Genomic DNA, 14,167 nt, shown 5'->3' with positions numbered 1-14,167 from the left:
GGTATATTTTGAGCTGAATTGTGATACATTCTGCATCACCCTCGCCGCGTCCTTCAACAAATCGGTTGCATTGTCGCCGCTGACAAGCTTACTATGAAACGTGCACGCGCTACAAAGCAAACGCTCGGGCTCGGGAAGCCTCGATGGAGGTGGCATTTTTATAGCATTTTTCGCCTCATACCGCAACCCATTTGCCCGTCATTCTATTTTCGGCGCGTTCTGCTCACAGCCGGGTCTAGCGATGACGTTTACTTTCGTATATTTATTTATTTATTTATATCAGGCTCAACTCAATTTCGCTCCACTGGTTACGTTTTACGGCTCGGCTGGTCACTGGGACTATCTCCCGTTTTTTGTTTGCTGACAGCTCTCCCACTATCTCTTTGATAGGGTAGATCGCTCTGGAGAGCTTGGTGGTGCTATCGACAATGGTCGCCCCATCACCCACCACCAGCTCCCGGTACACAGGGAACGATTTTCATTTTAGCATGCCATGGGAAAGCTTTTCGAGTGCAGCCCTTTTGCTTCGCTTCGTGGTTTTTGTTCGTTTGAGGCAGCCAGAACGATTTTCCTACTATCTAGCGGGTGTCGTCCCTCGTTTTGCTTGTGTTTGGTACTCCCTCCAGCCTTCTGCCGACCTCCCACCGCCAGTTCATTTCTCAGCCGATGTGATCATTCGATATTCTGATGTGGACACATTTTTATCACTCTTTTATTTTATTGCCCCAGCATGACGTCCGGGGCCACTGCCACTGTGGGCAGAATGAATAACTTTCACCCGCCCGTTCTTCTTCTGCTTCTTCTCAGCCGACCAAAACCAGCTCCCCCTTCTGCCAACCAGGGCGACCTTGTTTCGCGAAAGCGGTCCCACCCACCAAACGGTGCGGGCTGGTCGCTGGGCCAAGCCGATGATAGCCCGCGTTTGACAAATAATCTTGCCCCATGTGGGGTAAAGCAACTGAACTGAAGGTCCCTCGTTGGCAGCTATTGTGTGGCTGTGTGTATGGCACGTTGATTGAGAGAAGTAGGGAACAAAAAAAAAAGAAAGGAGAAAAGATGACACACTTGATTGTTCTATAGCATTAGGGGAGCGTAGAACGCTCGCCGATTTTCCATTTCCATTTCCACACTTGCGACCCAAAAAAGCGGAACGCACAAGCGGAGAAGATTTGATCTTTGAAAGCTGTGTGGAGATTTTTTTTTCTTGACATGATAGCAGAGGGATTTTTGTATCTGCATGATTTCAATAAGCGATGAAGAATCGTCAGCTGTGCCGAAAGCTGTTGTTTCATATTGAAGCTGTAAAAAGAAATGTGATGATCCGCAATGTCGTCCGTCACGTTTCGCGCACAATATGGTAAATGTCTTTATTGTGCGATCGATCAATCAGCAACGGTGGAGTTATGATGATGCAGCCAAGAAACGGATGTTAATTGCTTAATCTTCCAACTCTTGGTCGTCAATTATGATGTATGAAGTTAACGATATTTTCTAAATTAAATAAACCATACAAAACTTCCAAAAATAATCTAATACGGCTACAAGCTTTCTCCTATCGAGTCACATCATCGTGACGTCTTACAAAAGGGAGTGAAGTGGCACGGCCACGAATGATAAGAAAAAGCGACCGTTTTCACGACCACTTGCTCTCTTATTTCTGTCTGCTTTTGCCACCGTACTCTGAAAACCGTCCCTGTTTCCCCTCCGCAAGAAGTCGTAAACAGAGCACCATAAAATCTTAATTTAGCACAATTTTTCTTTGGCGCAAATGCCTCCGACTGTCTGCCTGACCGAAAAGCCGACGATACGCACGCCCAGCCTCGCTGACCCGCGGTGGGTCCCTTGTTTTAATGAGATAAGTTATCAAACTAATTTCCCCCTTCTTCTTCACCTTGCACACATGGTGCTGCCTTTCGTGCTGCGGTTGGCTTGAACATTTTGGGAGGCTTTGTTTTTTGTTACAAAGTTGTGTCCGTTTTTTTTTTACCACTTAAGTGTGAGTAAGGCTTATACAATCACGACGAAAGCACTCAAGGATGTAGTAAGGGTTGGAAGCGATTGCAAGCCACAGTGGACAATAATCCAAGCAGTTCAAATATTTAAGCACAATACACCACACCTTAACAAACGGTTGAATACACAAAACGGTGTTTGGGTAGGAGTTTCTGTGTTTCGAAATAGGATTACAGGCCGGGTTAAATGCTAAGCTGTCTGCATGCACCTTCCTCCCCGACAAGCAATAAATAGTTCTCCGAATAATGCGCTACCCCTGCCGTAGTGTCCGTAAGCCTAAAATGCAACACGAAAGCATTGCAATTGCAACACGAAACCCAACGGAAGGCGTGTGGATACGGTGCACTGGAAGGTTTCCCATTTCCAACCACAATCTTATTAGCTGCATAGTTTAAAGTAGTTAACCCCAAGGGGAGCTCATGCGTTGGAATGGCTACGCACCGGCGTGCACGAGACATTCAGTTCTGATTGCTGTGAGACAAAGGCCAAGAGTGGGGGGGAAAAAAGAAACATTAAGTATCTCTAATCTGCTTACCTACTCAGACACTTCAATCAATCGCACAATTGCTCGTACCGAGAAGTGATCATTGGTGATTGTGCGAACTCCCTGCTCTCGGACCGGTTCTGATTAGAAGTTATCATGCATAAACGACAATCTGATGACGCTTAATGTGGCGAGTCCATAAGTCGTTGGGTTGGGCCTGGTCGTCAGTGCACGTCGGAAGCTAATTGAATCGAATAACTAGCAATTAGGGCTGTCAGGTGGAAACGGTTCGTCACGGAGCACACAGAGAAAGAGCAAATGAAAGAGAGCGAGCAATTGTACTACTCTTTCTTTTTTGTTTTTCGTTGTGCTATTCCCATTATCAACTCCACTGGGATAGTTCAACTTCGAGATGGATGGAACATGAGCAGTCAAAATACCTACTCCGGTCGTGTCCCATGGGGGGGAGGTTCTGGGAACTTTGGTGCTGAGAGAGGAATCTGCTCGATTAATGAATTCCCTTAAGTTCATCAGTCTCGAACTGATGGTTTTGACAAATAATCAGCACAGTACAAAAATGTCACTTGGAATGAAAGCACAAAGCACTAGCTCTAACCTCAACCTAACCCTCCCCTCCTTTCCAAATGGCCGGAGGACAGCCGGTAGAGTGCGGCAGAGACAGCAACCGGATGGAATGTGCTTGTGGGATGCCATAAATTTAATTACTGTACAGATCATAAGCTACCGTGCCGGAGCGCCAGAGCGGGAAGCAGTAGTGTGTGGGGCGATGGGTGTAAGAGTTATGATTGTGAAAATAACTTTCAACCATTCTGTCTGTCCTTGCCCGCTCCATGCCCCCCCCCCCTTTTTGGACGGGCTTTAAATAGCGTAAAACAACGGAACTGACTGCACGACTCACAATATATTGAGTCGTGGGCAACGCAGAAGGACTACACTGGACTGCACGCTGGACTACACGCAGAAAGAAAAAGCTCTCCTCTCCACGGGCAGGCCTGGGAAAACTTTGACTATACTCGGTGCTCGGTCCACGTGGTGGTTGATACGACGGGCTGAATGAGGCTGATGGGGTGCACGAGCGGAACCATCCTGTGCCGGCCCTGTGTTTGACATGTTTTCCGCTCGACCAGACTCGGTCCACTCCGTGCTTTTGTTCTTTCGCTCCGCTGAGCCGGTGGGGCTGGGGAGGGATAGTTTTGGCCCGAACTCGACTGCGTCAGCTAGATTTTTGTAAGCATGTGTCTGTGCGTGTGTGTGTGTGGGTTGATTCTTGGTATCGGCGATGGTGTCCACTTTCTTCTGCACGTTTCAGCTGTTCTTTTATCTGCTAACGCACCGTGACAGGCCACCGGTTCGGTTGAATCAGTGATGTGTGTGTGTGTGTGTGTGTGTGTGTGTGTGTGTGTGTGTGTGTGTGTGTGTGTGTGTGTGTGTGTGTGTGTGTGTGTGTGTGTGTGTGTGTGTGTGTGTGTGTGTGTGTGTGTGTGTGTGTGTGTGTGTGTGTGTGTGTGTGTGTGTGTGTGTGTGTGTGTGTGTGTGTGTGTGTGTGTGTGTGTGTGTGTGTGTGTGTGTGTGTGTGTGTGTGTGTGTGTGTGTGTGTGTGTGTGTGTGTGTGTGTGTGTTTGTGTCGTGCACAACGACGAGCTGCATTGGTTGAGCTGTGGATGGGTGCTTTTTTGTTCACTGCTACTGTTGCGGATTGTTACAGCATCAAATGTGGGACATAGCTGACATTTTTGATAAAAATGTTAAAAGCTTAAGCGAAGAACAAGGAGCGCTTATCGGAAGCAAGTTTAGAGTTTTTGTTATTGTTGTTGGAGTTTAGCAAACAAAATAGAGCATTTTCATACAAATTAAGCAATTCAATAATTCTTTCGCCAATTACTTGTCAAACTGTTCGACTCTGTGGCAATTTTGGTTTGAAAGCAGCAGTTTGGCTCTACTCAAAAACGTTAAAAACGACAGTTCAGATGCAAATGTATCGAACTCATTTGCTCGGTGAACCACTGTTTGACCCGAATAGCTTAACATGGGCCGCAATTTATTTCTAAAATATCGATGTAAATGGTGTTTCATTTCAAATATGGACTAGATTATCGATAGTTTCAAAGCTTCGCGGGCCGCATACAGGACAGGCTTTAAAACAAATTATAATAAGAAATTAGATAGTTTTGGCCATATGTTTCATTTATTATACTGCTAGCGATATGATTAAAGTTTCATTACGTCATAAACGGTTCAATGTCTGGTGATACGGGTTCAACGATGCGGCTGATTAACGATATATCGAACGATATTTGATATACAAAAACACAACAAAATTGATGTAATAAAATTAAAACACGTTTTTAATCAATTATAATAATGAAAGGAAAAAAAACGATAGCTACCTTAACACGTGCGGTTTATTTAATTACTCAATTTCACCATTATAATCAGCGTTTGAATAAAAATTAATCTTACATTTTAAGGTAAGTTTGATTTTGAGTGCATAAAAACGATTTTAATCTTTTATTATTCCCAAAAAGCATAAGCTTTTGACAAATTCGAGTGTAGTACTCGTGAATAGCTATAAGATTTCCTTTTACTCAATTTTTTTTTAAATTTTATGAAAAACTTTGAGTATTTTAATTATTCAGGAGGCCAAAGCTGATGGCCTTTTGCGTATAAAAAATCGACAAAAATATAAATTAAAAAAGGATCCAATAACTAGCCATTCTAACCAAATGTTCTGATTGGAACACACCAATATATGGGAACATATATGGAATACACCAAAATATGGGAGGAAACCAAACATGTTCGGCAAAACACCTAAAAACCTTGGAAAATCCTGTAAAAACATTTAAACTCATTTTTGAAGATTTATAAATTAGTACTCTAAACAGCGTTCAACTGCTCATGAAAAAAACAATAAACAAATAGTTGAATTAAAAATGTATTTGGCTCAAAGTGAAGCAATTTACCAGTGTATTGTTTATTTTGATTAATTGCTGTTTTATAGATAATTCATATAAAATGTCCTAATTTGGAACAATTACATGCTTTAAAAAAACATCGCACAAATAAAAAGAATGACTTTAACATGCATTTAAGATTTAAGAGTTGGTTCAATTCGGTTTGACTGGTGTAACTTGGAAACAATTTGACTTGACTTGACGAGATCATAACAATTTGTCTAACTTTTAGCAAGAACATTGAAGGTGTAGTCATATAATTACAATTATTATCCCCTACAAAGCTTCAACTTAAATGGATCATCAAAAAAAACCTTACACTAACCTCACTGCAACGCCGGCATTCAGCTATCGTCCACGTTTCATTGAACGTTGCAATTTCCCACTGAAATGCATTCCCTGCCACTGAGTACGGTTCGAAGAATGTCGGATCGGATTTATACCTTAACCCGATCCAGCTTTGCAAAACCTCTAACCACGCTCGAAGCATTACCCAGCATACGCTTAGCCATCCGGCCTCGACTCCCAGCTACCCACTCCCACCCCCAGGCTCGACACAAATCCGCACCCGCAAGGCGAAGCGGCCGGCCGCTGGGATGGAATGGAAAGCGAAATAAAGTTTACATTTATAACTGTTGTATTATCCGAGCGTCGCGTGTGTCATTCGATTCGAATTTATACGTGCGATTACAGGCTCGAGTCGCCCCGGGGTGGGATTTCGTCCGAACATGGGTTTCGAGCCTTCGATGCTTCACGCTTGGTACGGCGCTTCGGTGTGTCTGTCTGTGTGTGTGTGTGTGCGGGCTTTCGGGTGTTGGCTTTTAAAATTCCCAATCCAACCAATGCTCACAAATCGCCTCCTGCGCGCTATGCGAACGCACCATTCCGTTCGAGGACGATTGGGTATGGGCGACTGGTGGAAAGAAACAAACGCTAAACGGAAGCGGTTTTAAGCGCTGGTACGGCCGTGGTGCGGCCGATTTCCGTACGGTTACGGTTTTGGTACGGTTACGCGACGAAAAGCGAACGACAACCGTTGAACGACGACGGTGACGACGACGACGGCCCCGGGCTTGGTACATGCGACGGTTGAAGATGATCGGGAAAGTGCCGGGTTTTGCAAAGGGGGAAACCCCGAAGGCCAGAGGTCGCTGCTGGATCTGCACCGATAGTGTGGATTATGGTTGACACTCGTAAAGTTGCCATTTTCGGAAAACTAGGCACTAGCGGGGTGAGCGTGCCTACGCTTCATTCGAATCCCTTGGGGCAGGCCGTTCATTCGGTTGGTCGTATGGATTACAGGCGATTGCAGACAGTGAGAACCCGGTCGGCTTGTAAAACCCTGGTCCCTGGGCTGTGGCACATTCGCCCTAACCTGAGGTTATCGGATGGATTGCTAATGGGATCATCCAGTGCAGCTTGGTTCGGGTTGTGGGAACCTGTTTCCAGACCCCGCAAGGGCAGGGGCCTCGCCCGACCGCAACTACAAAACGTGCTCGCGTTTCGCTATCGACGTAACACGATCTTACGCGGCAGCGGGCTGGGCAAGATTGAACAACAGATTGTAAACTTTTAATGAGATATAGAAAGGATTAAAACTTGTGCAAGTGCGCGCAGCGAGCCGGATCTCTTTCTCGTTCTTGCTTCGCCCGGCTGTCGGAAGGAAGTGGCTGCAGCAGCGCAATGAAGGGTATTTAATGAGCAACACTTTTCTTGTTGTGCAAGATCTTTCTGACCAACTTGTAGCGTCTTCACGGATGAAAACCGTCCAACAGGCCGTTTCGAGGATTGGTTACGGAGCGTTTTGGAGTGCTCGATTTGGGTAAAGGGTTTATGAAACAGCACTTATTGCTCGTCTCGAGCCATCTTTTCTGTCTTTGAGTCTGTTAGTGGTCGCCATTTGAAGCTTTAAAATTGTGTTTCTTGTTTCTAAATGGATCAGTGGGCAAGGCGAAATGCTGTTGCAGAAGTTTCGTGGCAACTATCATCGTCTTGTATGAGAAGAGGTTTTTTCTTTCTAATAGTATTTATTTTAATTTCCTTTTTGACGAGAAAAACGAAGTTTTCTTTGTTCAAAATTTAGGAAATACTAATGAGTTCAACAAAACAAGTGCTTTCAATCTAGAATTTAAAGCCTTAGCTCAATAAAAATGAGTTTTGTTGTTGCAATGAGTAATTCACTAACCTATTTCAGAGCTTCATAGTAAGTCAAGTATTTGTGCCATTTTAAGTTTTAGTTGCACAATATTTTGGATGTATTATTTACAATTTGTTTTACAGTTCAGCAGAAAAATTTAAAGAAAACATTTGAAATATTTGGAAAATAAGGATGTGTATATGTCTAGTATCAGGTAAATGAAGCTTGGCAAATGTTGAGTTAGGTATAACATAATTGAAAGGTAATTCAATATACATATAACGCCATTTAAAATTGGGCGTCTTCTGAAGCTAATTGAAATACGCCACCTCTGTTTCAAACATTTCATATTCAATCAGCAAGAGATTTAAGTCAAAATGCAAACACATCGTGATGAAAAGCTTGAACTTTTATAAAGCAAAGTATAAGCAAGCTTATAATGGAAAGAATCTTCGTAAACTGTTCGAGGTAAAATGTAACCCCATTTGATCACGACCTGACGGTTCATTTCGGAGAGAGAGAGAGAAAGAACAAAAAAAAACAATAATCTAAGCCCAACTAGATAAGCTTTGGGTCTTTTAAATTTTCTTAAAAACAATACCACAAACTGATTCCGATAGGAAAGCTTTGAGAAATGAAAAAAAAAAAACAGAATGAGTTGTCGTAAACTTCTAAGAAACATGTAGAGGAAGTGGAAGCAAAAAAGGCGTGCTTTGTTCTCTAGGCGATAAAAAAGGGTGTGATATTCCACCTTCCCCACTTTTGCGCGGCCGGGAAATGATGCTTTCGCTCAAACCACAAGCCTTCCGCTGCTTTTCCAATCACCATTTTCCCGTCCGCCTCGCACTGGCTTGTGCGCATCAACGAGAAAGGCGTGAGCGATAGCAAGACAAGATTGAAGTTGCTTCATTATGTCATTGTTGTGTTGGAAAGGTGGCTAAGTGTGCGTGTGTCTGTGTGTCTACGTGTGAGTGTGTGTATCTATTTGTTGGAAGCAGTCCCAGAGCTGCATCTCGGATGAAATGAAGCCGTTTGTGTTCGTGAAACGGGGAAAGTAAATTCTCTTTATGAGAGGTCAATGATTGGAAAAAAAAGTGTAAGCTTCGGTTCGGTGAAGCAGGCAGCGGTTAAGAATTGGTCCACGTTTTCCACCCCATCCCTTCCGGATGCTAGCATAATGTGGCTTATCGTCTGTGGAAAAGCTTTACCGATCGACCAAATGTATGTGTGGAGGAACAATCAGGAAAACGGAACAGGCAGTAGCCAAAACGGGGGGATGAAAACATGGCCGCTTGCTTGTTTTTGAAGACTTGTAAGACAATTCTGCTTCGGTGGTTTTGCTTTTCGCTCTTTCGCTCGGCAGCCTGGTGCCTGGTGCGTTGACCATTCCTATCACGTCCCGGTTACCGGCTGGCGTAAGGTGGTAAGGTGGAAGCGCTTTCAAACACAGCCAGTCCAGTGACCAGTGCCGAGGCTGTACGAATTGGCTGCCCCTTTGTCTGGCCACTGCGGAACAAACCTTAGACAATGTTATTTGATGCCGCTTTCTTTATGCGGTGGCGTAGTTCCATCCCACAGGCGACAAATTGCTGATTGGTTTCGAGATCGGTCTCGATTGTAGTCGGCTTGAAGGCAGCACGGCCCACATCGTAATTCTATTTGGTCAAACAGTAATGTCGTTGATGTGGGTAGGATGAACTCACTTCTCGGGGTGGAAATAAAAACGAAAACGAGAGACAGAGAAAGACAGAGACTTTAATAGTTTATTTTGAAGAACAGAAAACAGGATTGCAATTGTTCTGAGGGCCAATCACTTAACAAGACAACATTGTTTGACCACCAGAAATGTTTATTCGAAAAGCCTTGCCTTTGAAAATGTTAGAAAAAGAAAAGCGTTAAAAATGGACAATATTTTATTCCTTCCGCTGCATTCTATTTCTAGAGCGAAGGCGTCGAAGAAGCAACTTTGCAAACAACTTCGCTTCACCGTAATTCCTTTGCATTCTTTTAGTGGAAGTTCTATGCTGCCGCTTACCACCACCATCACCACAAGCACGGATGAACGCCACAAACTTTCAACGGACTATAAATAGGAAGAAAAAAAAACGTAAACTTAGTAACGCTTCGGCAGCTTCTTAGTGGTGGCAGAATAAAAATTTATCTTTCATCCACTCCCAGCTCCCATGGAAAGCAAACGCAAAGGAATAGAAATGAGCAAAGTAATTCGTAAGCCTCTTGCTGTACCGCTCGCTCTTCTTCTCGTAGCTCGAGGAGAGGTTTTTTGAATATCATTTTCGGTATTGCCTTTTGCGTTGTGCTCGTGGAGGCGGACTACGATTGCCTGGACGCTGGACAAAGACATTTTGCTCCGGCCGGTTTGGGGCCGGCATGAGGCAAGCTCTTGGCTGGTCAAGGGAAAGCAGGGAAAACTTTTTTCATTTCACTTTTGATCCAGCCGCTTCATGTTCGCCCAGCAATGAATGGTGATGCGCGAAGTAATCACTCATTGCCGGCTTTGAGCAGTGAGAAAAAGAGGAACAAAAACGAGTTAGTAACAAACAGAAAAAAGAACGCTCAAATTTGGATGCATCCAATGGCAAACATTTCCAGCAGTCAGCAGCAGACACGGTAGTGGAAGTAGAGTTTTGCAAGCAAAAGGAAACAAAAGTGCACTCCCGGTGGCTGCTTCGGTGATTTTTAGATGGCCGGACATGAATGGGAAGGGGAGACAAAACTATTAAACTTCGTTTGATGTAACTTCTGGGATGCGAACGCACCCTCCCAATTGCCCCCGTCCCGGAAGTGGCTATGAATTTTTGCTGATGCTCCTGAATAATTCTGGCCATCGTGGATGGCGAGTTTGCCTGGACGGTGTAATAGAGTGATTTGCAATGTAATGAATTCATCATATTGAACAAGTTTGATTGCGTTACGGGATTTTGGTGGTACCATAAGTCCCCTCATGGGGTGGGGGGAGTGATCGCAAACGTTTTTGCTGACGTTTTCATGTCCTTCCATTAGATGGTGCGCTGATTCTGAAAAGGTAGAGATCATAAGTTTAGGAAACATATAGTTTTCAATTTATTGACCATTTTCTAGAAAATTTTGTGGCTTGAGGTGCGGTTTTCATGGCATTGCAAACCTTGGTACTTGACCTGAAACGCGTGTGAGACTTCGTAGTACCACACTGATCGAGCGACTGTTTCATGTTGTACGTCACATATTATTGCAAATATTTTATTGATAAAAATTAATACCCTATATTCATGCAACACATTACTTCCTCCAAAGTTTTCTGTTTCTGTATTTTAAACAATAGTTTGTTTTATTATCAAATCCTTTAACGTTCCCACTATAGATAATGTATTATTTTTTAATAAAAGCAACTCTTTCCGGTTTTATCATAATATTCCCTTAAATGTAACCTACTTAATCCTTTTTACCTAAATCTAACATCCTCTTCATTTCTTGTTTTCCTGTCCGTAGGTGAATTTAACTATTCATTATACCTATCACGTAATTGCTAAAAAATTTCATAATTTTTCCTCCTTTATCATAATTTATTATATGTTCTGGTTTCATTTTTTTTATTGGCAGCACATTAATTCTTAGCTCTTCTGCTGTTGTGCAGAAAAATTCCCAATTTCTCTTTCTCTCATTACATTCTTTTAATGTTGGATGTCTTCAACACATCCACATTAGTTACAATTAGGCTATTTTGTACTTGAATTTTAGCTCTTGTGTCTTTTATATATTTTCTTTTATTAACAAATATATGTTACTTTTTTGTTCTGAACTCAATTGCTTGCCGTTTATGTTACGCCATACATTATTGTATTGTATTTTTTAATTATTTGTGGATAAGAATTATTTGTGGATAAGAACTTACTATTGCTTTGAAAATTGAACTTCCAAAAATAATCTATATTAATAATCCAAAAATCAAAAGTTTGGATTATTGCCGTTGATAGATAAGCCATTTCTAATCTAATTGTTTTCAAGCATGGATAAAATGATGGAAGATTTGCTATATTGAGTGGATTGTAAATAACTTTCTGTAAATGAATCTTTAAGTGTATTGAATGTAATCTAATTCTTTCATATGCCTATTGATGAGTAAAGGTGTAAGCTTAGCTTCTGGTATAAGCAGGTTGAGGCCTCCTTTTCCCTTGGGCATTGCTAATTGTTGAATCGATATCCTAAGCCCTCCTTTTGATCAAATAAATGTACCTTGCTTGGACGTAATGTGCGCTCAGTGTTTTTTGCTTATCGATAGAACCGAACCTCAAATTGTTTGGTGAAAGAATCCATTGTATTGCTTAGTATGAATAGTTGTAAATAGCTCGAAACAAAGCGAACAAAACTACGCATCACCTTTTCCAACTACAATCCAATTGCATTGTCATTGATAAATCTGCAGGTATGCATTGAATTATAACCAATTTAAAAAAAATATTGTTGGTATTTTTCATGCATTTTGTTTTTGTCAAACTACACCGCTCATAAGAGAAACCCGTGAGGCAGATTAATTTTATAAAGGTTATACTACGCATAAAAACATGATTCACAATCTAACGCATAGACACACACTGACGGAAAATTCCTTCTAAATGCAAGCGTGATCCGATCAAATATTTGAACACTTCTCGAGCTTGCCCGGTGTCAAAATTTCCCACCAATCACATCACTTGCCCGCACGCTAGCTGCAAAACCGATGACCAGTTGCCAACCACTCAAGCAAATCCTTCCAACAGGGTGCTGAGTATGAGCGGAAAATTTCACACCTTTCCCCGTAACGCTTCGGCACCGTCACCGAATGCAACTATAATTGTTCTACCCACTTTCTCCGCTCCCCTTCCCATCGGTTTGATGTATTAATCTTCCACGTTTGATTAACTGAATGTTCGTCATTGCACTCCAAGGGATGGACCCTTCGAGCTTGTAAGCCCTCTACCCCGGCCAGTAGTCCCAGCCGGAGCACATCGTGTAACGAATACAGCTCCAACATGCCATCGGCCACTGTCGTCCATTGCTTCCCATAGCGAGTGGGTTCTTCATCCATCAAACACTTGTCAACGTTTTTCGGTGGGGAATTTTGATGAAATTCGTAGCGAATTGGTCGAGCAAACGGTCGAACGGCGAACGGGTACGATGGTACTTCTACCGATGGGACGGCCGGTTGGTTCAATCGGCCCCAAGGACAGAATCGAAATATTTGCACGCTTAAACGTTGCCCATCGGCGATGGTGCCGGCGTTTTCTTCTCCTGCTGCACGCTTTGCCCGAAAAGGACCGCTTTCCCCGTTCGAGTACGAGTACGAATTTAATTTACATTTTCAATGACATCCTAGCGGTGGTACGTTTGTTCACGAACTTTCTCACGACCCTTTACAGCGAAGCAGTCCTGATGGGGAGGCGCTAACGAAACGAATAGGACGAGCGGAACAGAGCCCGTAACTTGCGACAAGGTCCTATCAATTTAGCCTCGAACTGCGCGAACGAGCTAAATGGGGCTGGCTTTCCCAGGTGGGGAATTTAACTGCGACACAGCTGACCTTTTGGCCGCGTTACCCATTTTACGGCGCGGTCTGCTTGGAGTTTCGATGCTGTTTTGGCGTGTGGGGAGAGGGAAACAGGGGCGCCAATTTTTCTCCCGTGAGGTACGGTCAAGTGCATCGAGCGTTTTGTTACGCAAAACAGGTGCCCCGTGTACTGTGTTTAGTGCTGCAGTGCAGGGAATAAAGGGCTCGTTTCGAAAGCAGTTACGGTAGGGATGAGCATGAACAACACCGGCTGAAGGGTTGGAGGACCTATTGAATATTGTTGCAACAATGATGACAAAATTCTGCAACATTATATCCAATTAATTACTGTAATGAATGAATAAACCTAATGAGGTTTATGGATTTATCGTTTATATTCACTCAATGTTAATTATTGTCGTTTATTTAATGCATCCAATGTAAGTGAAACATCCAATTAAAACAACACAAATACAACAGTTGGATTGTGTAACAATTTTGCTCGAACAATAATGCATCTATCACAACAATAAACAATAAATTTGATATAAATTAATAGATACGAACGTCGTTTAATACTTTTATTTCATGATTTTCATTCCATGTTCTTTCTACATTGCTGAGCTAGCTGGAATCTTTTTAGGATTACGGCTTATTCGGCTTGGATCGGTCTCGTGGTACAGTCGTCAACTCGAACAACTTAACAACATGCTCATCATGGGTTCAAGCCCCGAATGGACCGTGCCCTCATCTCCGTTCGTCGTATGAACAGTAGTGGAGGTTTTGAAGCTAAATGAAAACTGCTTTGAGTTCTTACAAGTTACACACTTCTTGAAAATCATAAATTATTTCGCATTAACGATTACGATTCGCTGACGATTAAAATATTTAAATTTTGTAGCAGTACCAACGTAACGATTTGTTTGTGAAAACGCACAGTAAATGTGGTAACCAAGTGATCGTTATATGTAGAATGCACACTTGACCATTACATTTTGTAGCAAACCCGTAAAGAGACAACAGACCTTGGCTATGGA

This window comes from Anopheles merus, chromosome 3R (assembly GCF_017562075.2).
Source record: "Anopheles merus strain MAF chromosome 3R, AmerM5.1, whole genome shotgun sequence".
In the NCBI taxonomy this organism is placed as follows: domain Eukaryota; kingdom Metazoa; phylum Arthropoda; class Insecta; order Diptera; family Culicidae; genus Anopheles; species Anopheles merus.
The sequence above is the reverse complement of the archived record's forward strand: the minus strand, read 5'-3'. Positions refer to the sequence as shown.